This window comes from Rhinopithecus roxellana, chromosome 11 (genome assembly GCF_007565055.1).
Source record: "Rhinopithecus roxellana isolate Shanxi Qingling chromosome 11, ASM756505v1, whole genome shotgun sequence".
NCBI classification, from domain to species: domain Eukaryota; kingdom Metazoa; phylum Chordata; class Mammalia; order Primates; family Cercopithecidae; genus Rhinopithecus; species Rhinopithecus roxellana.
The window spans coordinates 44,583,422-44,606,236 of record NC_044559.1 but is presented as its reverse complement, the minus strand read 5'-3'; the positions used below and the strand labels follow the sequence as shown (position 1 = coordinate 44,606,236).

Below are 22,815 nucleotides of genomic sequence, written 5' to 3'. Positions count from 1 at the left end.
GAAGTGTGACAGGCACCCCCGCTTCTTTAATGGTTCTCCCTCTCTCCTGCTGTGGGGGCTGCATGGGGAAGCTGGCTTTTGCATGGGGGATGGGGGACAGCTTGGCCAGACCATGCTGGAATATCATGGAAACCACATTGCCTCTTGGGCATCTGTAAGTCTCGGGAAGGACTTTTTCCACGGTGCCACTCTCAGGAGGGTGAAAGCAAATCATGTTGGTAAACAGCCCATTTGACCCCAGAATGCGGTGGCAGGCTAACTCCTGACTTCTCTACTCACTCTTTTTGTTCTCTCATTAAACAAAGAAACAGATTCTTCCCCTGCGCTGGTATAATGTGATTCCCAAGGATTTAGCTGAAATGGGTGCAGATTGTTCAGAGAATAATAGCAGCACCCACTGGTTGTTGAAGGCCCACCCAGGGCCCTGGGCTTTGTATACACTTTCTAATTCTCAGAGCAAACCTGCAGTTACAGCTGAGGCTCAGAGAGGCCAAGTAACTGGCCCAAGGCCACATAGCCGGAAGGCAGAAAGCCAGGAAGGCGCTGTATCCCTTCAGAGCCTGCTTGCTTTCTATAGGCCGTGCTGTGTATTCATACGATAGAGGCACTGGGTTCTGTTTTATTTCAAAGCAGAAATTTTGTTTAGTCTTGTTAACACCACAGGAAAACCTAGAACTTTTAACTGCCTTTTCCCCTCCACTCTCCTTTCCTATGGCTATGTGTGTGTTTTTTTTTTGGAGTGATTGAAATCTGTATGTACTAGAGGACCAAAGGTAGTGCCATAGTTTGGGAGGCTGAGATGTTTTGTTTCAATCTCAGAAAAGGCAGATTCACAAGAAAACATTTCCGGTGACCTTCTGGGGGAAACAGGAAGTAAACCTGGCAGCCCACTGGAAGCACCGCCATTTATTCAGATTCCTTTTTCCATTCAAAGAGATTCTTAAAAGCGTTTCCAACTTTTTTTCTTTTTGCGTTTGTAATTCAGATGTCTCAGAGTAAATTATGATGTGGTGTTTGCCACTCCAGGTCTGTACAATATCATATTTTGTTTACGTGCCTAAAGTAATCAAGTAACTGAACACAATTGTTTATCCTCCAGTGTGGCTGAACTTGGTACGCCCCAGCCAGGGCCGGGCAGCGGCCCTGCATTCTGTCTCAGACAGATGGCTCTTTGCAGGTTGGTTCTGGGGGTGGGGGTGTGTGAATGTGCGTGTGTTTTGAAGGAAGAATAAGGAGAACCATCTCTAGCAAGGCCTACCTGGCTGGGCATGCTGTCCTTTCTGCCCCTGAAGAGTTTGTAAGAGAGTGCTGGAACTTCTAGAAGCTAGAGTAGTGGTTCAGAACCTTGGCTGCACATTAGAGTCACCCAGGAAGGTTGGAAAAAAAAAAAAAATCTAGATGCCCAGGCTGCATTCAGGCCCAATTACATCACAATCTTGGAGAGCGGGGGCAACAACCCCGCACTGGTATCTTTACAGTTCCTGAGTCGATTCTCTTGTGCATCCAAGACCGGGGAGTGAGGGCTGTAATAGACCCCATGCATACCTAGGGGTCTGTTCCTTAGTTTCCCTATTCCTTAGCAGGAGATTGGGGGCTTTCATATTCAGGAGTGGAGCAAACCTGTTGGCATATTCTGCTGCTCCTATTGCTATGTCTTGGTGAAGTGGCATCTGAAAGGTGCCATCCCTAGGGGACGTGTCTGCTGTGGGCATCCTTGAGGTCATTTCTGTCTCTGCTGGGCCAAGATTCAGCACAGTCCCTCTGAACCACCTTCTTTCCAGATTGAAGGGGGCAGGTTTTACTCAGGCTGTGGTGTCAGGGTAGTTCTCATGCAGGCCCTTCCTCCCCACGGTCCTAGTGGTCTTGTTCCTTTTGGGGGTTTGGCACACCATGTGCCCCTGGGGCTCAGGGGAGGAAAGATGCATTTAGGTTCCAGGGCATATCCTGGCAACTCTCAGTGAGTGGTAAGTCTTTTTCACCCAGGTTTGCAGTGAATGTCACTCTATCAGGCACCTGGTTGTCCCTGACAGCTCAGAGCCTGTCTTCCTGTGAACATACTTAGGATTACATTTCATAGAATTGTGTTTAGAGTGGCCAGGGTGCTTGGAGAGTGAGAGCTTCTTGGGCCTGCTGATGTAAACTTCTGGAAGAGAGGTCTGATCCTTAAGAGGTGAGGTGAATCTCCCAGGGTCCTGTAGCCAGTTCTCAAAGGTGCAGCCTCTGTCTCCTGAGTCCCTGCCCTACTGCTGTGCTGTCAGGACATGGAACCTTATTCTTCCTTGCGGGACAGCCTGCTTTAGCATAGACCGGCAGGTGAACTTGATCATTGCTCAGAGACTTCATTAGCCAAGTGAAACATGCTATCCATCCCCTGTCTCCACCCACCAGCCCCAATGGAAGGTGCTGAAACCTTGTAAAGGGTGAGCTTGATGAAAAAGGTTTTGGCCTCTATGCCAAAAGTGTCAGTCTACCCGGCTGTGTCTTGGTGGTGAGTAGTGAATAAGGGCTCTTCCCCCCGCTGTAGGGAGTTGGGTTTGGGCTGAGTGAAGGGAGAAGAGAATTGCTGTTTCCTCAGGGCTGCAATTTCCATATTCATTCAGCAGACATTGATTGGACATCTGCTGGGTGTCCAGTGTGGAGCCGGGCACTTTACTTCATTACATTTAATCCTCAGCACAACCTATGGCTCAGGGACTAGCCTGATTTCATTGCTGAAGACATGCTGCCTGGAGAAATCACTCACCCCAGGTTGAGAGGGGAGGTTGGGATTTGAACTTGGCCCAGCTGACCTCAGTCCTGTATTCTTTCTACCACACCCTGCTGCTTTTCCATCCAGTGCTCACCAGGGGAGGAGAGTTCCTGCTGTAAGACATGTGCATTGCCCAGTGGGCGTTCCCTGGCAGCTCCTGTCTGGGTGCCATGCTGCAACTTCTAGAAGGGGGCATGGGTGGGCCCTTGAGCTCCTGGATAGCTGGGTTTGTACAGGTCCTGTCTGGGGCCATTGTGTGTCCTGGCAGCTGGACTGTGCCTTGTGCAGGAGAGATGGCTTATGCAGGTTCCAGTTGCTGCTGCCTGCCCCCACCTCGTGGAGGCCACCCTCCCTCCCAGGCTGCCCTCTGGCTGAAGCCTGAAGCACCCTGACAGACAGAGCCCAGCTGGGAGAGGCCTCTGGCCCTGCCTGGAATTCCCCTTGCTCTGGCATTGGTCTTGGCCATGGGCCTGGGAGCGGAGGGAGTTTCAGTCCGCTGGCTGGGAGCAGCTTCTCTGCATGTTTGGAGGTGGAAAGACTAAGTTCTCTGCAGCTGACTGTCTCCATGATCTGGGTGAGGAGAGGGAGCCTGGCTCCTGAGCCCCGGGGGCAAAGAGGTGTCTGTGGTTTTGAGTCTCCAGAAGGAGAGTGGGATGCAGGGAAGCCCCTCTGTGGCATGATCCTGGGGGCCGGGCCGTAGGAACCGCTCTCCCATGGAATCCCTTTGGCGGTCAAATGATTGAATTTCCTGGCTGGAAGGTAGTGGGCACAGACTGCCTACTTGCTGGACCTAATTTGCCCTGTAACCCTCTCTGGGCCTCTGATTTCTCACCTTGCTGGTCCTGCCACCCAACATTTTTAGGAAGATCAGTTTAGAGCTTGTTTGAAAAGCCCCTTGCAACAGGCGTAGTGCCTTGCAGAGCGATGCCAGGTAGGAGATGAGTGTGACTGGGCAAGCAGGGCTTCTGCTGCAAAGCTCGTGGCCAGCTGCGTGCCAACCAGGTGCTTCTTGTGGTTGCAGGAAGAATGGGGACTCTTTGGCATCACAGAGGAACTTTGGACAGAATCTAAGTGAAACCCAGTTCTGTATCATTGAGGGCAAAAGTAGCATTCAGCTTTGGAATCAGAAGCCTGGGCTCAAATCCCAGGGCTGCCCTTTGTTGGCCATGCCTTGTGCCTTTGAGCAGGCGACTGCCTCTGGCCCCCATTCCCTCATCTGGAGTATGGCAGTGCTGACAGCAACCCCAACCCATAGGTTTGGGGCCCTGAATGAGACCACATGTAGGGACACTGAGAGCCCCCCAAACATTAGTGAGTATCTCACACAGCCTGTGGCAATCGTGTGTTGTTGTGAGGACTGAAGGAGGGCCGGAAGGACGGGAATCAGGCAGGTTGCCCTGAGGAGGTCAGTCAGTGGTGACAAGATACAGGACAGAGCAGAGGGGACTTCAGCTGCAGTTGGACTTGGCTGGACGGGTCAGACTGGGGCAGATAGAGCCTTTTCTCCTCCAGCATCCTCCTCTCTCAGGTAGTACAGGGTTTTCTTGGGAGGAAAAGTTGAAAGTATGCATTACAGTTTAGTTTGCAGTGTGTCTGTTACCAAGAGTTGAGGCTGGTGAAATCTTTTAAGTTTTCTCTTTAGGAAACTAAATCTTTGTTTACCAAAAGTGATTTAGTTTTGGTCCTAAGCATAGAAAGTTAAATGCATGTATGGGTCGTGATGTGGCCTCACCGTCTTGGCTCTACTGTGACCCACACTTCTGTAAATGAATTCTTTGGAAACCAAGGAATTAATGGCTGTACCCCTACCTAGACTGAGAGTGAGGGGCCCATTACCACCTTTTGGATTCTCTTTAGGTGCTTTGCAGTGGGCACCTTTGTTTTTTGCTATTCCTCTCATGTTGGGGGAGCTGCCTTGGACACCTGGAGTCAGCGTCTTCTGGGTGTGGGTTATGTGGTTGCAGCTGGGGCGCTTGCCCCCTGCTCGGCCTGTGGTGTGATTCTGGCTGCTTCTAGATCCCTTTGCCACCTGAACCTGACCTCAGTGTCTGCAGGAGCAAGAGCTCATCTAAGCTTGCTGAAGCTTTGAAAGGAGCCCTTGGCTTGGAGGACAGAGGGAAGGGTCCAGACTGCACCACGCCTGGGCGTCCGTTGGTGCAGGCCTCTGACTCCTGACGCGTCTATTCCCTGGGTCTGGTGAGCATCACTCCTCATGAGTCTAGGGCTGGCTGGCATCCTGTGGGGTGAACAGGATGGACAGTCTTGACTCATGAGATTTCCTGCTGCACTTTGGGTAGCTTTGAGGGAGACCCCTTTGTATGGGGTGTGAAGACTCATGCTGTTTACTAGGTTCTGGGAGGGGCCCTGACTCCAGACTGTGGCCGCCCCTCCCCTCTAGGGCTGGTCCTAGAGCGTCCTCTCAGAGGAATCACCAAGGTGGCTGGGCATGGGTGGCCTTGAAGCAGACCTTCTGCTAGGACGATGAGATCCTGAAGCTTTGTGAGCAAGGGCTGCATAAGGGAGGTCTCCGAGGTGTCTTCGGCTGCCTCTGGTCTCATGAATGTGATAGAACTCATCTGCCAGGTGGAGTGTGTCATCCTCACCCACTGTGTCCTCCTTGGGTGTGTCACTGTTCCTGTGATAAGCACAGAACATACCTGCCATGGCGGTGGCCCCCAGGCTCAGTACAATTCAATCAGTATGGAGTAACATCTACTATGTGTGTCAGGCACGTCGTCAGGCCCCGAGGAATTCAGAGATGCATCTACTGAATCCCTGATTTTAGGGAGTTCATAGCTCATGTTATGGACAGTCAGACTGCAGGTGTTTATTGAGGTTCTACTATGTGCCAGACACAGTGTAATAAATGAATGAAGATATGTTTACACAAGGTACTGGTGAGTCACACTGTCCTCTGGAAGTCATAGAAGGTCTCTCTAACTGAGCTGAAGAGAGGAGGGCAGGGAAGGCTTCCTGGAGGGGATGACAGCTGACCTGAGCCTTGAGGAATGAGTAGGAGTTTAGACAGATGAAGAATGGGGAGGAGGAGATATTCCAGACCAGGGGAGCAGGTGTCCCCAGGCACAACAACATGAGACTGTGTCAGGGAATCTGGGAGACCTGGAGCCTGGGTGAGAAGAGTGTAGATTTCAGAGGGGAGCGGAGCTGATCTAGGTCAGGATGGCAGTAAAGGGAAGGATGAAGTGCTGGGAGAAGGCCCACCTTCGGGGCGCCACTGCCCAGGGGCCCAGCTTTTTGACCTTGGAGTGACCTTCCTGGAGAAGCATGAGACTAGCCTCTGACAATTTTCATCAAGTGCCGCCTTGGCCAGAGTGATGTGGTCTTTGTTTATTTTTAGGCAAAACTCTCGCATTTAGCGGGGGCACTTGGGATTCCCAAGAGCTTCCAGAACCTCTTGCCTGTGCTGCACTGGAACTAAAGAAGTCAAAGTTCTGGCGTGTGAGTTGAAACAGTCCGATTCAGTGTAAAACTATTTTTTCTTTAAAGGGAAAAACAGGCACCTAACCATGTTGGTGCGATGGAAGAAGGAGCTTCGGTGCCTCTTGGGCTCTGTCATAGCCGGTTCTCACCAGTGTTCTCAAAGGCAGGGGGAAGCTGCTGACACAGACACTCGAGAGAATGGCAGGCCTGAGTCACCTGACTCCTGGAGGCCAGTGCGCCTGAGGCCTCTGCCGCCCTCAGATGCCAGCCCAGATTCCAGGCCCTGTTGACTGTGTGGCATGTGACCTGGGCCCAGAAGAGGAGAATTAAGAAAAATACTGAACCTGTGCAGAGGCAGAGGCAAAACTGCAGTTAGCAGCCCATCTTGGCTTTGTGGGGTGTCTTTTCCAGGGCTGGTAGGGTTTTGCTCATCTGCATTTCCTCCTGAGGGAAGAAGAAAGTGAGTAAGTTAGCCGCAGATGGTTTTGATTTTAACAGTAAACCTCTCTGTTCATCTCATTCCTGGGGAGGTTAGCACATGCCTTCACCTGTTAGAAAAGAAAGTGCAAGAGGATCTGGCCTGGCTGCGTCCACATAGGCCAAAAGTTGAGCAGCAAACGAGTGAAAGAGCTGTATGGCCAGAAGTTGAAGCAGAGAGGGGATCAGACACTTAGGCTCAGGAGGGTATGTAATAGACCACAGGAAAATGAGTTCTAACTTGCTTTGGGGAAAAAAACGATTTTTTTTTTTTTTTTGAGACAGAGTTTCGCTCTGTCACCCAGGCTGGAGTGCAGTGGCGTGATCTCGGCTCACTGTAACCTCCACCTCCTGGGTTCAAGTGATTCTCTTGCCTCAGCTTCCCAAGTAGCTGGGACTACAGGCGTGTGTCACTATGCCCAGCTAATTTTTGTATTTTTAGTAGAGACGGGGTTTCACCATGTTGGCCAGACTGGTCTTGAACTCCCGACCTCAGGTGATCCACCCGCCTGGGCCTCCCAAAGTGCTGGGATTATAGGTGTGAGCCACTGCACCTGGCCAAAAAACGATTTTTAAAAGCATGTGTGAAGTTCAGGTAAGTCCTTATATGTTATACATGACTTTAGGAAGTCATTGTTCTGAGACATGACGTGGTGGCATGCTCCTCTGCCGTGGAGGAGCGTGGCCAGCGTGGTGTCCGTCTGCTCACCTGTCTGTCTGCTCACCGAACTACTGGGTCTGCCGGCTTCCTGCCTGGCCAACCCCTTCCCCTGCACTTGTAAGACGACGACTGAGCATGGCTGATCCTGCCCGTTTCTGGGTGGATCAGTGGAACCTGGGGGAACCAGGGTGGAGTTCCTTATGGGAGGCAGCCATTGGCCTGGCCAGGCTTTGGGCGCTGTTGGAGACAGGGCTGAATTTCTAGCCCCGAGTGTAGGCACAGGCGAGAGCTGGAACCCAGGCACTTGTTCCCTGAGTGGCTGACTGCTCGTCTCTGATTTAGCATTGGCTCAATTTTTGTCCTACCCCCTGGTTGCTACTGGAGCCAACATGGTGGTCACAGCCACTGGTGTCTTACGGCCCTGGAGGAGAAGACAGCAATCCCAGGTTGCCCTCTCCTCTGCTCAGGGCTGATCCTGGCAGACATGGAGGAGGAGATAGGCAGGAGGAGGTAAGGAGAAGACTTGGGAGGGAGCTGGGTCTTCATGCCAAATGCAGGAAGAAACAAGCCATCATTCAGTTCATGTTTGAGCTGCATCAGCCCATGTGAAGGCCCCTGCACCTCTGGAAAGAACTGCAGGGAGCATTTCTGACCTCCCATCTCCAAGGTGGGGGAAGCATTTTATAGTTTTGGAGGTGACGTGGGGAAGGGCCACAGCCGGAACTTCATGTGATGGTCTAGCATGCCCTACCTCATTGGGTCCCCGCACGATAGAGGGGAGCCACCTTGTGAGAGGTGTTCCAGTGAGTTACTGCTGGAGACATGGGCTCCAGAGCAGTGTTTGGAACAGGAACTAGTAGAGTTCAACGTCTTAGATTCCTTTAAAAAAAAGAAAAAAAGGTTGATTTTGTGTTTCTTAATGATTTCCTTTATAAATGGAGCCTCTTATAGTACAAGGCAGTACAGATGAGCCCAGACAGTTGGACAGAATGTTGGGTAGGGCTGATGTCAGTTAGAAAAGCCTGAGAGAAGGGAGAGTAGGGCACAGAACCAGTAAAAAGGATCCCTGGATTCTAGTGCTGCCACTTGATGGCTTTTGACTTTGGTTCAGCCACTTCGCTTCTCTGAGCTGTGATGTTCTCATCTGCGGACTGGGAATAATAGTGCCTACTTAGCAGAGGAGGAGGAATAAATAGGATAGTGCGAGTCCAAGCACCCAGTTCTTTCCCGTTTTCATTCGCCCAGCAAGTACTTTTTGAATGCCACTGTGTGTTAGGCTTCGCAGTTAATTCATATAACCACCCTGAGAAGTGAGTGCTGTTATTATTCCCTTTTTATAGATGAAGAATATAGGGTTCTGTCAGGTAAAGTCCCCAAGGTCATTTAGCTCATGGGCAGTAGTTCTGGGGTTTGAACTCCCAACTTTAGGATTGGCAAGCTATAGCCTGATGACTAAACCTGGCCCACTGCCTACGTTTGTCAGTAAAGTTTTACTGGGACACAGCCACACCCGTTTGTGTAGGTAACATCTATGGGTGCCTTCACACCAGAGCAGCAGAATTTACAGACCACGGTGTCTACAAAGCCTAAAATATTTATTGCCTGGCCCTTTACAGGAAAAAAGTGTACTGACCTCTTGTCTACATGAATACTCTGCACTCCAGACCTGGGCTATTGAGTATGTTAGGTGTAGCCACATGTGGCGATTTAAATTAACTGAAACTAAATGAAATGAAGACTTCATTCTTTGGTTGCACTAGCCACATGTCACATGCTCAATAGTTGCATGCGCTGGTCACCTCTCTTGTTGCATAGCACAGACCCAGAACGTTGCTGTCATTGCAGGTAGGAGCACACGAGACTGTGTCCCAGTGTGGGGAGAATCCAAATCTGAGGGAACCAAAAGTGCAGAGAAGGCATTCTGGTGAAGGACAAGAAAGACAGTGGACCTTCCTGCTCCCAACACACAAAATAGAGTTCGTTGACTGTAAGGTGATGGAGAAATGTCTGCTGTGGCAGAGGGAACCTGGGCCTGGAGTGAAGAGGCTGTCCCTAGATCTTATGACGGTTGGCAGGCCCCCGCCATGCCCCTTTGCAGCCTGTAACCCCAGCTCCTGGTTCACTGGGGCCACTGGCTTCGTCAACTCTGCCGTGTCCAGTGCCCCATGTGTGTTTGCATGCTGGGTCCTGCAGAAATCCCATTTTCATGTATTCAGATCTGTTCTGCTCTGGGCCATTTGGGCCTGATGGGTTATACCATTGTTCCTACTGTGCTGGAATGGGAAATACGTGGTCTGATGAAATGACCATGTTTTCCATGGGCATCAGATAAAGAACTACTTCATTCATTCAAAATGATGGCTATTGTGTGGCATGAGAAAGGAAGGTGAGTTCCAGGTCCCTCAGCTAGCTAGTATCATGTGACTTATTTCTTAAAATGCTGTCCACTGCTAACACTGATACCGTGTGTTGAGTAGCTTGGAGCTGGGCTGAACTGTAGCTCTTGTGTTGCTTGGTCCATAAATGCTCTGAATAGGAATCTCTTTGGAAGCTAACTAGGGGCAGAGTCATTTTGAGGGGTGAAGGCAAATATGGAGGGCATAGATCTCCAGTTCATCAGACCCAGGCATAAACGCATCAGTGCTGGCCCCATCTACCCCACATTTGTGCATGCTGATGGACTCTGAGTGTGGAGAAGAGCTGTGTGACTACAACCAGAGGGCTGGTTGTAGTCCAGGCCGTCTACATTGGAGTCTCTGAAATGCATTGTACAGTCAGAAGTCTGGTCCAGCGCTCCTGTTGGGAATGGCTGGCTTTTCCATGTTTGGTTTACATGGGTACAATCTGCACGAATCTTCACACTTTAAACAATGCCCACTCCCTCTGTAATCAGGATGGAAACCTTTATAAAATGCAAGAATAAGATACCAGGAGGACTTTTTAGGACCTTGGGCAAGAGTGAAAAGAAGAAGAAAACCAGATAAGTAAAAGCCTGGTGAACTTAGCTCTAGAACAGTTGCATGAAGGAAGTGCCTGGTAGGGAGGAAGTTGTGTTTAAGACGTCGTACATGGAAGATTTTTTCCCCACATGCTTTAAAAGGGAAAAGAATAGCCTTGGAAGGCCAGCCTTGAGTACGTGTCCCCCTCCCGTCCCGCTGCCACCTTTGACACTGTGCTTGCCTGTAGCCAGCCACTCCCAGAATGGTCTCCTGTGTCTTCCTCTTTCAGCCAGTGGAGGGTGAGATCATTCGAGATTGGGCTCTGCCCTTAATTTCTCACTGCTGTCCCAGCACTCAGGGAGACTAATTCCATGTGCCCGAAAGAACCCAGGCACAGATACATTTATAATGGAAATTATCTGTTTTTAGAGTGCTGGCGTTTTCTGAGAACCTACTGTGTGCCAAGCATTCCGCATACATTCTCTCTCCATCTGCTCAGCTGGGGGTGACTAGCCCCACTTCACTGGGCAGGAACTGAGCTTCTGCCATGTCCCTGAGAGACTGTGACTTGTGATGGGCTAGAGCCTGGCTTGAAATCCAGGTCCCTCTGCTCCAAAGCCGGTTTCTCCTTACCACCTAGTTTTGTCCCCAGTCGTGCACATGCTGCTGTTTCAAAGAGAAATCTCTTGCTCCTCTGCATGGGTCCCTGATGACATTTTTATCATGGCCTGTGGGCAGAGAAGTAGGTTGCTCACTGTGGGGTGACATTTAAGAAAACCAACTCCATCAAGCTTTCCCTTTGAATGTGTTGTTATGGTACAAGAAGTCTTCGTTTGTCCTGGGCTATTTTGAAATAAAAGGCAGGAAACTCCCCTCTTGTTTCTATATCTTGCATAGAAGTCATCAAAACAGCATCCTCTGTTCTGTGCGGTAGTCATGATTGAGGAAGCAGCTGTTCTCTTCATGATGACCCAACCGAAGCCAGCAGTCTGGAGGCGTCAGGGATCCAGAATTGTCTGTTCCATCTGCTGGGTTTACTTGCGTGTGTTAGAAGTATTTGGCATGGAAACTGTTTCCCTACCCCACCTCGTGGGCGAGGCCAGAAGGGAGCTCTCCTGGTGGGGGCAGGGCAGACCCCAGACTCTGCTTGACTTCAGATAATGCCATGGTTTGCTCCATGGAATGGGTGCCACGGCCTCCCGTGGGATCAGACCGAGTGAACAAACCAGATCAACTGTCTCTCCAAGTCCATGGGTGTGAAGGCAGGCCTCTGCTGGCTGTGATTGGGAGTTTTCTGGGTCTACTTTGTTGTGCATGGCATTTCACACAGTCTGAGCTGTCTAGTCATTTTCAGGCCTCTAGCTAACTCACCGAATGAGCAAGGGAGTGGTGCCAATGCGAATGCGCGACTGAATCGCTAAGGCCAAGCGAGCCCATTGAGATCTTCAAACCAAGATGAAACTTAGTTGTTTGGGTGTTTTCAGGGGGTCTGAATCGTCAGCATCATGTAGACCGGAGTTTGCACTCCGGTGGTCTGGGGGCCAGATGTGTTCCTCACACATGATTTGTTTGGCTCATATGATGCTTTACAAATTTTTAAATTTCTTGAGAACATAAAAAGGAGATTGTGCAAAGAAGTCTTTACTTTCAGTTTCTCTTAACAAGCCAGAAGATAAATTTTAATAGTAGCCTGGGTCTTCTTTCCCAAACAGCCCACCACAGTTAGCTGTAGCCAGAGCCGTCCATGGTGGACCAGCCATGTTCTCTGCATATCATCTCGATTCCTGTGCAGCATGCTTCTCTCATTTATGTTTCCTACTTGGCCCTGGAAGGCATTTGAGTTTGAGATCCCGGGAGTGGATAAGACATTCAGAAGACAGATTCAGATTTTCTGGCTCTCCAGGTTATTGGCACAGGGCGAACCATGGTGAGTGGCAGTGACTAGTAGAAATGCCCAGGCTGTTTGCAGTGCTCAAGGTCATTGCCGTCATAATCCTGCTACCTCGTGTTCCACCTGCTAGTAAACTTGCAAAGATAAGCCAGTACTCAGGACACTAATAGAAACTCTGAAAGTACAGATAATGTCCCTGAAGTCTCGGGAGCCAGTCTCAGCCTAGGGGCCCTTCTACCCGCTGAATGGCCCTGTGATGCTGGGTGACCTGGGGATTCATTTTGTACCCCCGCACCCCCAGCTCCCCGCCAATCACTCAGGTGCTTCACTAGTTTAATCTTCTTATCTAAAAGTGCCTTCCTGAGGCCGAGGCAGGCGGATTACTTGAGCCCAGGAGTTCGAGACCAGCCTAGTCAACATAGAGAAAACCCATCTACTAAAAATACGAAAATTAGCCGCGTGTTATGGCAAGCACCTGTGGTCCCAGCTACTGGGAGGCTGAGGCGGGAGGATCGCTCGAGCCTGGGAGGCGGAGGTTGCAGTAAGCCAAGATTGTGCCACTGCACTCCAGCCTGGGTGACAGAGTGAGACCCTGTCTCCAAATATAAATAAGTAACTAAATAAATAAAAAGTGCCATCTGGATTTTAGTAGATACTGCAAGGGATTTTTTACAAATAAAGATTTAATTTTTAAATTCTCATGACAGGCGTACCAAGTAGATAACTTCTGGTGTTAGACAAATTTCTTAGGGTAGATGAAACATGCATCTCAGCTCATTCTTCTAGCTCATTCTTTCGACAGAGACTCAATACAGCAAGTGGAAGTAAAGCAAAGATTCGCCAGATGGTAATTAATATTTTTCAAAGAATTGAGGTGTTCTCTTCATATTTCTTCAAGTATCTAATAGCAATCCCTCCTGTCATTTATCTCTTTCACTCAACCCTGTTTTTACCTCTTCTTGTGGCAACTATTCTGTGACTTTTTGTTTCCTTCTGATTCTCACACATATTTCACCGCATAGTCAACCTTTGGGATTGCTCGTGTCATTCCAAATGGTTTGCTGAATTTGAAAAATGTAGCCTGTCAATCCATTGCCTGAAAGCCCTTCCCACCCCTTTTATTTGCAGCAGAAACACGGCATCCTCACCTGCCTCCTTCTCACCTACTGGTCAGGGCATTGTGCACCTGGGTGGTTGGTTCAGCCTCTGATTCTGCTGGGCCAAGAGCCTTGAGAAGGGGCCCCAAGGCTCTGACGATGCCACTGTTCTCCTTCAGTGCATTCTAGGGACTGTTGGAACTCCTGAAGGCCAAGGATCATCTTGATCTAGAATTAGATTTCCAGGGCCTGGCCAGAGGACGTGCTGGGGGTGGATAGTAGGTCACCTGTCCAATTCTGACCTCATGACTTTTGCAAGAAACTCAATTTTTATGGATCCCCATTTTCTCATCTGCAAAATTGTCCTCCCAGTTACTAGGGTTTTAGGTACCAAATCCAGTAAAAATGTGTTTTTCAAACTTTAGGGACTACCGGACTCAACCTGGAGGGCTTAACTAAACACAATTGCTGGGTCCCACCCCTCATTCAGTTTGTCTGGGGTTGGGGACTGAAACTTTTTCTTTCTAATGAGTTCCCAGGCGATTTTCTACTGATCCAGGGTCCACGCTTGGAGAACCAGTGCACACTGCTGAAGCAGGTGCCAGATACCCCAGTGTTCCCCTCAGCAAGGATGTGGGTTGGCCTGTGTGGGTCTCGGCTGCCTGGCATACGAGGCTCATCTTTCCTTGCATTTTCTCCACTGCATCTTATTTTCTGGGAAACTTGAAACTAGATTCCCAGAGATGTTTTGTTTTCCATTCAGCCATCTTCGTGGAAGCTGTCTTCAGACTCTCCACCGTGATAGCTGGAGTCACATTGATTTCCTACCTTTAGGTAATTCTGTCACTAACACGCACCATCCACCGTCCATCTCGGTTTCCCCCCTCCACCTGGAACCCAGATACTAATGGAGGCAGCCTTGGTGATTCTGAGTTTTGAGCTTTTGGTTTCCCAGATAGGTTGATTTTGTCCATTCTCACCAAAGACAGGCTGCATTTGGGTCGAACTGACAGAGCTGTCATGGACAAAGCAGGTTACCCTGTACTCGGGAATGCTTCACGAGGCTTCCCACTCACTGCCGTCAGTCCAAGGCCGGGCGCCCTTCGTTTCAGGTGCCCTGAAATCAGTGTCTCTGTGCGGTGATGGGAAATAGAGTGCTTAACCATGTCCAGAATCAACTGCTGTCCCCTTTCTTTCCCTTACCTGATGACACCTGAGCCTAGCCAGGGCTGCTGGAGGTGAGAGACCCTGGGGCCCATCTGAGGAAGCAGGCCCAGAGCCAGGACGTGGAGTGTTGGAGTCCATACAGTCAGCCAGTGGGCACGTCTAAGTGGTTAGTGGTGGTTTCCTCTCATTTGGGGGTTTTAGTTGTCCAGAGTGAACTGCTGGTCTTGTGTCTTTAGCTCCAGATGTAGTCACTGGGAGGTGGCGGGCAGCCACTGGCTTTGCCTGGCCTTGCAGTTTTGCTCACAGTTTTGTTTTGTCAAGGAGTGTTCCCCCTGCTACTCTCACTCCTCAGAAACAAGGGGACACTGACTCAGTCGTGGCTTTGAATGGAGCGTTTCTGTGTGGTTTTCTCCTTGCCCCAGTACTCTGCCTTCTGCAGCTCCCAGTCCCCAGCAGCTGGGCACATTGGCCCTTGTGCTTTCATATCCACGAAAACACGTGGGAAGCGCGTGCCCAGCACATGCCTTGATCACATATTTGTAACTCGGGAGTCTGAGATGATCGTGACATTCTCATATGGGGCTGTGTGTGGCCACTCCCATTCCCCAAGGGAGAACACAATTACTGTATTGTCTGTCGGCGTTCTGGGCGAGCTGCTTGGGTGAGGGCTGGACTGTTGGTATACTGGGGGATGGAAATAACTGTTTTGCAGCTTCCTACCTTTATGCTGCCATTTACAAAAGAAGGACGTTTGGGACGACCTCTTGGAATCCCCTGGGTCACCTGGCTTTGTTCAGCTGAGTAAACCACCAGCCTGTGCACCTCCCCCTGCCCCCAGCTCAGCTTGTTTGCCTGCTATTCAGGCAGGAGAGCTCTGAGAGGGCAGACCGCTGAGAGGTGGAAATAGAGTGATGGGAGGCAGGGAGCAGGGTGGCGGCTTGTGGCTGTCTGGTGTGCGGAGCTTCCCCTGCCTGGGCCTTGTGAGGGCGCTGGCACTGGCCGATATTGTGGCGGCTGACCTGTCTGGACATCCTGAGGCCCCTTCCATCAAAAGCTGGGAAGGGGCCCTCCACTCCCAGCCCCATCCCCCTAGCTTGCTGGAGTGTCAGACATGTCATTTAGCAGCATCCTAATAGAATACCCTCACCCCATCTCTGGCATTGAACTCCTGCCCAACACTCCTGCTGCTTCCTCTAGGAAATCTCCCCAGATCTTTACCACCCCACTTGGAATTCCAGGCTCACTCCTCTGTCCTTGTGGATTTATTATCATATGATGTTCCGTGCCTTGTGGGAAACCTAATTGAACACATGCTGTTTACACGAACTTATTTATGTATTACCTGCCATCATCCCTCCGTCCCTAGCACAGCCAGCCTGGTGTGTGTTGGACTTGGGACGAGACTGATACCGGGAGGAAATACAGTCCAGAGAGAAGCACAACACAGGGCGTGCATGAGAGTTGCCAGTTTAACTACAGTCACCTAGAAATACTTTTTGTTTCTGAGTAAAAGTCTGTTCTAAGGCGTGCAGCATCACATGTGTATATAATCTTCCCCTTGACCCTTTTTGCTCTCTGTGGAGGCTCCCAAGACCTTGGCCCTCCCTGTCCCACTGGGGTTCCTGCAGAGGCCTGGTCTGTCCAGGCTCTGCCTGGCCCAGGGCCGGCCCTGCAAGTGCTGCCTCCCTCACATCAGGCCCTGACTGCAGCAAGATTCTTCCTCCTAAAAGAAGAACATAGAAGACAAAGCTGTTAGGGCAGGGCCCTGGGCTCTCGGTTTTCCCATGATTGGGTGTGAGAGGGCTGCTGGCCGCCCTCCCCCCACAGAAACTCTGATGAGTGTTTGCAGGTTCCTGAGGAGGTGTGAGCATGATCAGATGCAGGGGTTTTTGTGCTGGTCACTGTGTTTTTCTGTTATGCTGTGCTGCTGTGGAACCCAGAAAACTTTGAGCTCAGCCCCTCCGTGGATCGGGAGGTGCAGTGCTTGGGATTAGTGTTAACAACATTTTGATAGCTGTCGGAAACCCCCTGCAAGCAAGAGAGATTTAAGTATCTTTGGCACCAAGAACGTTGAGACTTGACTTAACGTGGTGATTGTGTTCTTTGTTTCAGCAGACATTTCCTGAGCAGCTCTTTGTGCCAGGTTCTGGGGACTCAGGGGACTGAGGCTGGGCTCATGCCCTCCAGAAGCACACAGTCTGTTGGGGCGGCAGCTCGCTGGTTCGTTTCATGGCCCTGTGATTCAAGCTCTGCATTCTGCACAGAGGCAGAAGGCGTGACCTGACTCAGTGTGGGGTGTGGAGGTCTGCCTGGAGGTGGTGACACCTGAGCTGAGTTTAAAAGATGAGATTAGAGAGTCTGGAGGCTGAGAGGGCAGCAGGTAGCAGGGGAAGCAGGCGGCAAGGTCTAGCTCCAGAGACCAGCATGAGCAGAGGCCTGGAGGCAGGAAACTGCATGTGGTATTTGGAGAACTCCAGAGTATTTTAAGAATAGGCAGTGCATGGATGTGTACAAACTCAGCAGTGAAAAGCAGTTTCCTCATCCCTGTCCCCAGCTACATGTCTCCCTCCTTCCTGGGGGGAGCTCCTAATGCTATTTTCTTGTTTGTCCTCCCAGAGATATTCCATATGCATGTGCAAGAATACACAGATATATACACGCACAAATATGTATATAAAAATAGTGTTTTTTATATTTTTGATTTTAGAAAATGTTACCTATTTCTTGTGAAAGTCAATACCTCGTTTGGTTCAAAATTCAAAACATACAAAAATCCATTTCTTGAAGAGTCTTCTCTCATCTCTGTTCCCAGCTACCCATTTCCCCTCCCGGAAGACAGCTTTTATGTTAAGCTTCCTTTGTATCCTTCCAGGACTTCTGTATTACTGGCACAATTCTTTATTTAGTTTCACCCAAATGGGAGCTTAATATACCCATGGTTTTGATCTTTGGTTTTCTACTTAGCACTATACCTGAAGATGGTTTTCTCTCTGGACGTGTTGGGCTCCTGAAGCCTTTTTTTTTTTTTTTTAATTTTTTAAATTTAAATTTAAATTGACACATAATTGTACCTATTTATGGGGTGCATAGTGATGTTGTGACACATATAATGTATGATGATGGGCTCAGGGTGATTAGCATATCCAACATCTCAAATGGTTATCATTTCTTTGTGTCAGGAATGTTCAATATCTTTCTTGTAACTATTTGAAACTACATAATATTGTTAACGCTAGTCATCCTACAGTGCTATAGAACACTAGAACTTACTCTTTCTATCTGGCTGTACTTTTGTATCCTTTAACAAATCTCTTCCTATTCCCCACCTTCCCCCTACCCTTCCCAGCCTCTAGTCTCCTCTGTTCTGCTTTTTACTTCTATGAGATCACATTTTTTTAAGCTTCCACATATTCTCATAGCCTCTTAGAAAGCTGCGTTTTGTCCTTTGCATGGTGTTGCAGTGTGTTTTTATCCTGTCCTTCCTGTTAGGCAGTTAGGTCACTTCCCACCTTGGCTGTGCCTAACGAGACGATATGTATTATTTTGCTCAAGAGTAGGGCAGTCTGCAGGGCAGGCTGATTTGGCACTTGAGGCACATGTGTTCACAGGGAGAGTGAGTGAGGAGGATAGAACTGCACGAGGACATGGGCAGGTTGTGTTTTATGCTCATTTCTCTAGAGGTTGACTTGTTTTCCCTTGTGAAAGGCAAGTGACTTTTAAGTTGGATTCTGCTGAGTTTTGGGGACGCTGTCTTACTCCTTTACTGTCTCCCATGAGTAACCTCTGTGAAAGGAGACCTGGCCCAGTGTGGTCTCTGGAAGCAAGGTTCGCCCAGGGGTGTGGTTGGTGTTGCTTGGGGAGACTCCCTTACAGACTCTGACCTTCAGGCCATGCCCTGCAGGACAAGGCCAGCCAGAACCGAGGCCTGCAGTGCGACTCTGCCAGCGTTGTATGCTGGGGCCTTGTGGATGTGGATGCCACCTCTGGCACTTGCTAGACTTGGGCCTCATGAACATCACAGTTCTAGTCAATAGTTTGTTGATTTATTAACAATTGAACTGAGTAAGAGTCTGTCCAGGCAGAGGACCTGCCAGGGTATGGGAGGGAGAGACTGCAAGGTGACTTTGTACCATCCCATGAAGGTTGTGATGCAGGTTTATGAACTTTATTTTTTGAGATGGGTTCTTACTCTGTCCCCAAGGCTGGACTGCAGCAGCATGATCCAGACTCACTGCAACCTCTGCTTCTCGGGCTCAAGCAATCTTCCCACCCCAACCTCCCGAGTAGCTGGGTCCACAGGCATGCACCACCATGCCCAGCTAATTTTTTTTTTATTTTTCGTAGACATGCATTTCACCATGTTTCCCAGGCTGGTCTCGAACTCCTGAGCTCAAGCCATCCACCCGCCTTGGCCTCCCAAAGTCCTGGGATTACAGGTGTGAGCCACCGCGGCCGGTCCAGATTTCTGAACTTTAGCAGTCCCAGTTATTTTATCATGCTTTTTTTATCATGCTATTTTTAAAATATTCTCTGCCTTTTAGTGCATTTTTATTTAGTTTTTATTTCACTCATCCATCAGTTGTTAGTAGTTTTCACTTCCGTGGGAGTGGAGACTGTGGCTTATGTATGTTCGTGTCTTCAGCCCCTACCATCATCCTAGCAGTCACAAAGTAGTCACTCAGTAAGGGTTTGTTGAATGAATGAGCACAATTGCCTGCCACGCAGGCTTTTGTCAGGGCTTGTGGCGTGCTGTTAACTATTCATCAGCACGCTGGAAACTGGGTTTTGGTGCTTCAATGCCAGCGTCTGACCAGTACTAGTTAAATTTCATCCATTCTGATCCCATCCAGCTATTCAGTCTGATAGGGTTTCTTTTTTTGTTTTTACGTTTTATGACTTTAAAAAAATTGTTATTTTCTGAGATAGGATCTCACTTTGTTGCCCAGGCTGGAGTGCAGTGGTGTGATCAGGGCTCACTGCAGCCTTGGCTTACCTAAGTGATTCTCTCGCTTCCACCTCCAGAGTATCTGGGGCTGCAGGCACATGCCACTATGCCTGGCTAATTTATTTTTTGTCAAGATGAGGTCTCACTATATTGTCTAGGCTGGTATTATTGTTATTTTTAAGTCTGAGAACATCATCTATGCCACCTCCCTTGGATCTGCAGATGGCTAGTGTTGGTGGTTTTTATTTTTGTTTTTAGATGAAGTCTCACTCTTGTCACCCAGGCTGGAGTACAATGGCATGATCTCGGCTCACTGCAACCTCCACCTCCCAGGTTCAAGCAGTTCTGCCTCAGCCTCCCTAGTAGCTGGGATTACAGGCGCCCAACACCATGCCTGGCTATTTTTGTATTTTGGGTAGATACAGGGTGTCACCATGTTGGCCAGGCTGGTCTCGAACTCCTGACCTCAGGTGATCCGCCAGCCTTGGCCTCCCAAAGTGCTGGGATTATAGGCGTGAGCCACTGTGCCTGGCTGTGTTGGTGGTTTGATGTGTAACCTTTCCTTCTCCTGCACATTTTTGAACTCCTCCATCCAGATGACACTGGGGAAGAACCCTTTTCCACAGCGAGGTGAAGGCCAGTCCACGTTTGATTTGGGAGGTGCGTGGAGGAGTGCTCAGAGTCCTGGCTTTAGAGTTTTGCTGCTGACTTAGTGAATGAGCTTCCTGAGAGCAAGGGAAGTACACCGAAGCCTGGTTCAGATGGCTCCACTAGGGGGACAGTGACAGCTACAGCTGCAGCTGGTGTACTTGGCAGTCCGTCAAGCACTTTGGGGTGTGCTGCGGACAAACAATAGAATGAATCTTTGTTTCTGGAGCCTGGGCCATTTCTAATGAGGAAGATGATTACTCATTTTTGGAAGTTGGGTTAACTCTTCCAGTCTTTTGAGTCTTGCTTAGATCTGTAACGAAAAGCCTAGAAGAGTTCACCTTGGCATCCCAAGGTGTTTGCTTTTAAGCCGGGTGACTCTGGTTGGCTGTGTTATTTCCTCTTTAACGCTCCTCCACCCAGGTCTTTGCCCTAAGTTAGGAGGCCTGATTGTCATATCCAGAGTGCTTAAAAGAAAGTGGGGCAAGTGTTTACAAATGAGGTGCCCCTTTCTTCTCCTGTTTCCCCACCCCCATGGCATGCCAAAAAAATAAAGAAGGAGCTCAAGACCCGTTGAGCAGCTGTTCCTCTAGACTTATTAGATTAATTCCCTGGCCGGTTCTAAGTAATTTAAAGCCACATCATGCCTGGACTTAGCTTTGACTTAGGACTCCATGAAGGCTTTCTTCTTCTTCTTTTTTTATTTTTTTTGCAAGACAGGATCTTTCTCTGTCACTTAAGCTGTAGTGAAGTGGTACTATCATAGCTCACTGCAGCCTCGACCTTCCTGACTCAAGTGATCCTCCCTACTCAGCCTCCTGTGTAGCTGGGACCACAGGTGTGTGCCACCATGCTGGACTATTTTTAAAGCTTTTTATAGAGATGGGGATTTCTTCATGTTGCCCAGCTGGTCTTGAACTCTTGGGCTCAAGCAGTTCACCTGCCTCAGCCTGCCAAAGTGCAGGGATTATAGGCGTGAGCCACTGCGCCTGGAGGTGAAGCTCTTCTTTGCAGCAATCTCTTTCTCTGCCTTAAGAGGCAAGAATCTGGTGCTATTTTGATCTGTGTATAGACAGATGGCTGTTGTTACACATGCAGCAGCTCCCCTGCCATTGTGCTGTGGCTGCTGGTGGGAGTAGTCTTACTAGAGTTTATCCTGCCCTCCAGAACCCTCCCCTGCAGTAGGAGTCAGGTAGATAGCTTTGGCTGTTTGACCTGAGAGGTGCCACAGAGCTTGGGTATACTTGTCATATGACAGACCTGCCTGTCAGCTTAGAGTCCCTCCAGTTTTGTTTTGGCAGATGATGGCATTCTCGAATGTGTGGTAGAGCTTGCAGCGTGATGTGGGGGTAGAGGGGAGAAGGCGGAAGGCTTACCATGTGACTGATGAGCCTGTCTGATTAATTTCTACAACAGACCCTGTAGGTTGGTAGATATGACTCAGTCAGATCAGGAAGGGGGAAGTCCTGAAGTGTGAGCTGAGGTTAAGATGTGACCTCTGATGAGTGGGTGGCAAATGGGCAACCTGGTGCCTCTCGTGCCTATAGCAGTTCTTACAGAGCTTGTTGGGATCTTCTTGCATCACCTGTCATGTCCCAGTGTGATATTGTCTTCAACCAGTGTGTTGGGGCCCCAGACTGCAGGCCTCCTAGATAAAGAGATCACTGCCCTCGCAGCTGTGTTCCAAGGCCCAGCTGCTGAGAGATTACCTTCCCTCTGTGCAGTGGCTCTGGGGGTTCTGTGAGAGCTGTAGACACCAACGGGAATGCTTCTCCCTGCCTGCTGAGCGACTGGAGCTGCACCGGTAGGAAAGCCATGTGTGTAGCCTGGGCTGGGGGTGGAGTGTCCTGCAGGAGAGGGAGAGTCCGAGAGCCCATCAACATTTTGTAAAGGAGAAGGAGATTCTTGTCCTAAGAGGTAGAAGATGAAGATGTCAAAACTGGTCACTGGCTAACTTCCTGGCTCTCTAAGAAACTCCTCTAAATCAGGTTGTCACTGAAAGACACCAAGATGCCCCTGTCTGCATAAGGATTAAACTCGGAATATGCAATCATGCATACATCCCCATCCTCACCCCATGGATATGTAAGAGAGGGGGCTGGTTCTGCAACACCACCTCCTCCCTACCTCTGTCCCACCCGTTGCAAGAATGTCACTGTGGCCTGCTTCTGACTCTGCTTTATGGAAGGTCATAGCCAGGGCACTTCATGGCAGCAAGTAAGGATTTGGCCTTTGCCGTTGTCCAGTTTCCTGGACCTTGAACTGCAGGTCAGGTCTGAGTGGGACTGGAAAGGCCAGCATAGCAGTTGATCCAAGATGGGCATCATCAACTTACTGTCCTTTCTCATAGTTCATTCAGCACCTTCAAATCTATTGATTTTCATGCTCTCTCCAGAGCTGCCATTTGCCTATGACACGTGAGGAAACTGAGGCCCAGAGAGGCATAAAGACCTGGTTAAAGCCACATACCTGATATGTGACTGCAGTTAGAGTCTCACTAGTCAGAAACAACTTATCTGGCCCAGCATCCTATTTGACACGTGAGGGAACTGAGGCTCCGAGGAGGGAAATAACTTGGCAAATTGGGCAGAGCCAGTAAGTGGCACTGTCAGGCCCAGAGCCCCCATCCACTAAGTCCTGCTTGATCCACCTAGGCCCCACAGCCTTTTGTTTGGGTCTTTCCATTTTTGTTTTTAAATCTTTTTTTTTTTCCCACCCCTCTTCTGTGGGTTTTTAGTCATGGTTTGAGTAAATTCAGTATACTTATAAATAGGTCCGACTGAAGAACAGGTCATGGTTG

At 49.5% G+C, this 22,815-nt stretch overlaps 1 protein-coding gene across 2 annotated transcripts in view; it reads left to right on the top strand.

The window, feature by feature from the left end:
- FAM53B (family with sequence similarity 53 member B) overlaps positions 1–22,815 on the top strand; it is a 126,599-nt gene that overhangs the window by 4,564 nt on the left and 99,220 nt on the right. Inside the window, exon 1 of one of the 2 annotated variants that reach the window (XM_030941401.1) lies at positions 3,209–3,323. The exons of the other annotated variant lie outside the window; for it this stretch is intronic. The gene's annotated coding sequence lies outside the window, so the exon portion shown is untranslated. Of the gene's footprint in view, positions 1–3,208; positions 3,324–22,815 lie in introns of those variants that run through there. 2 annotated transcript variants of the gene reach the window in all.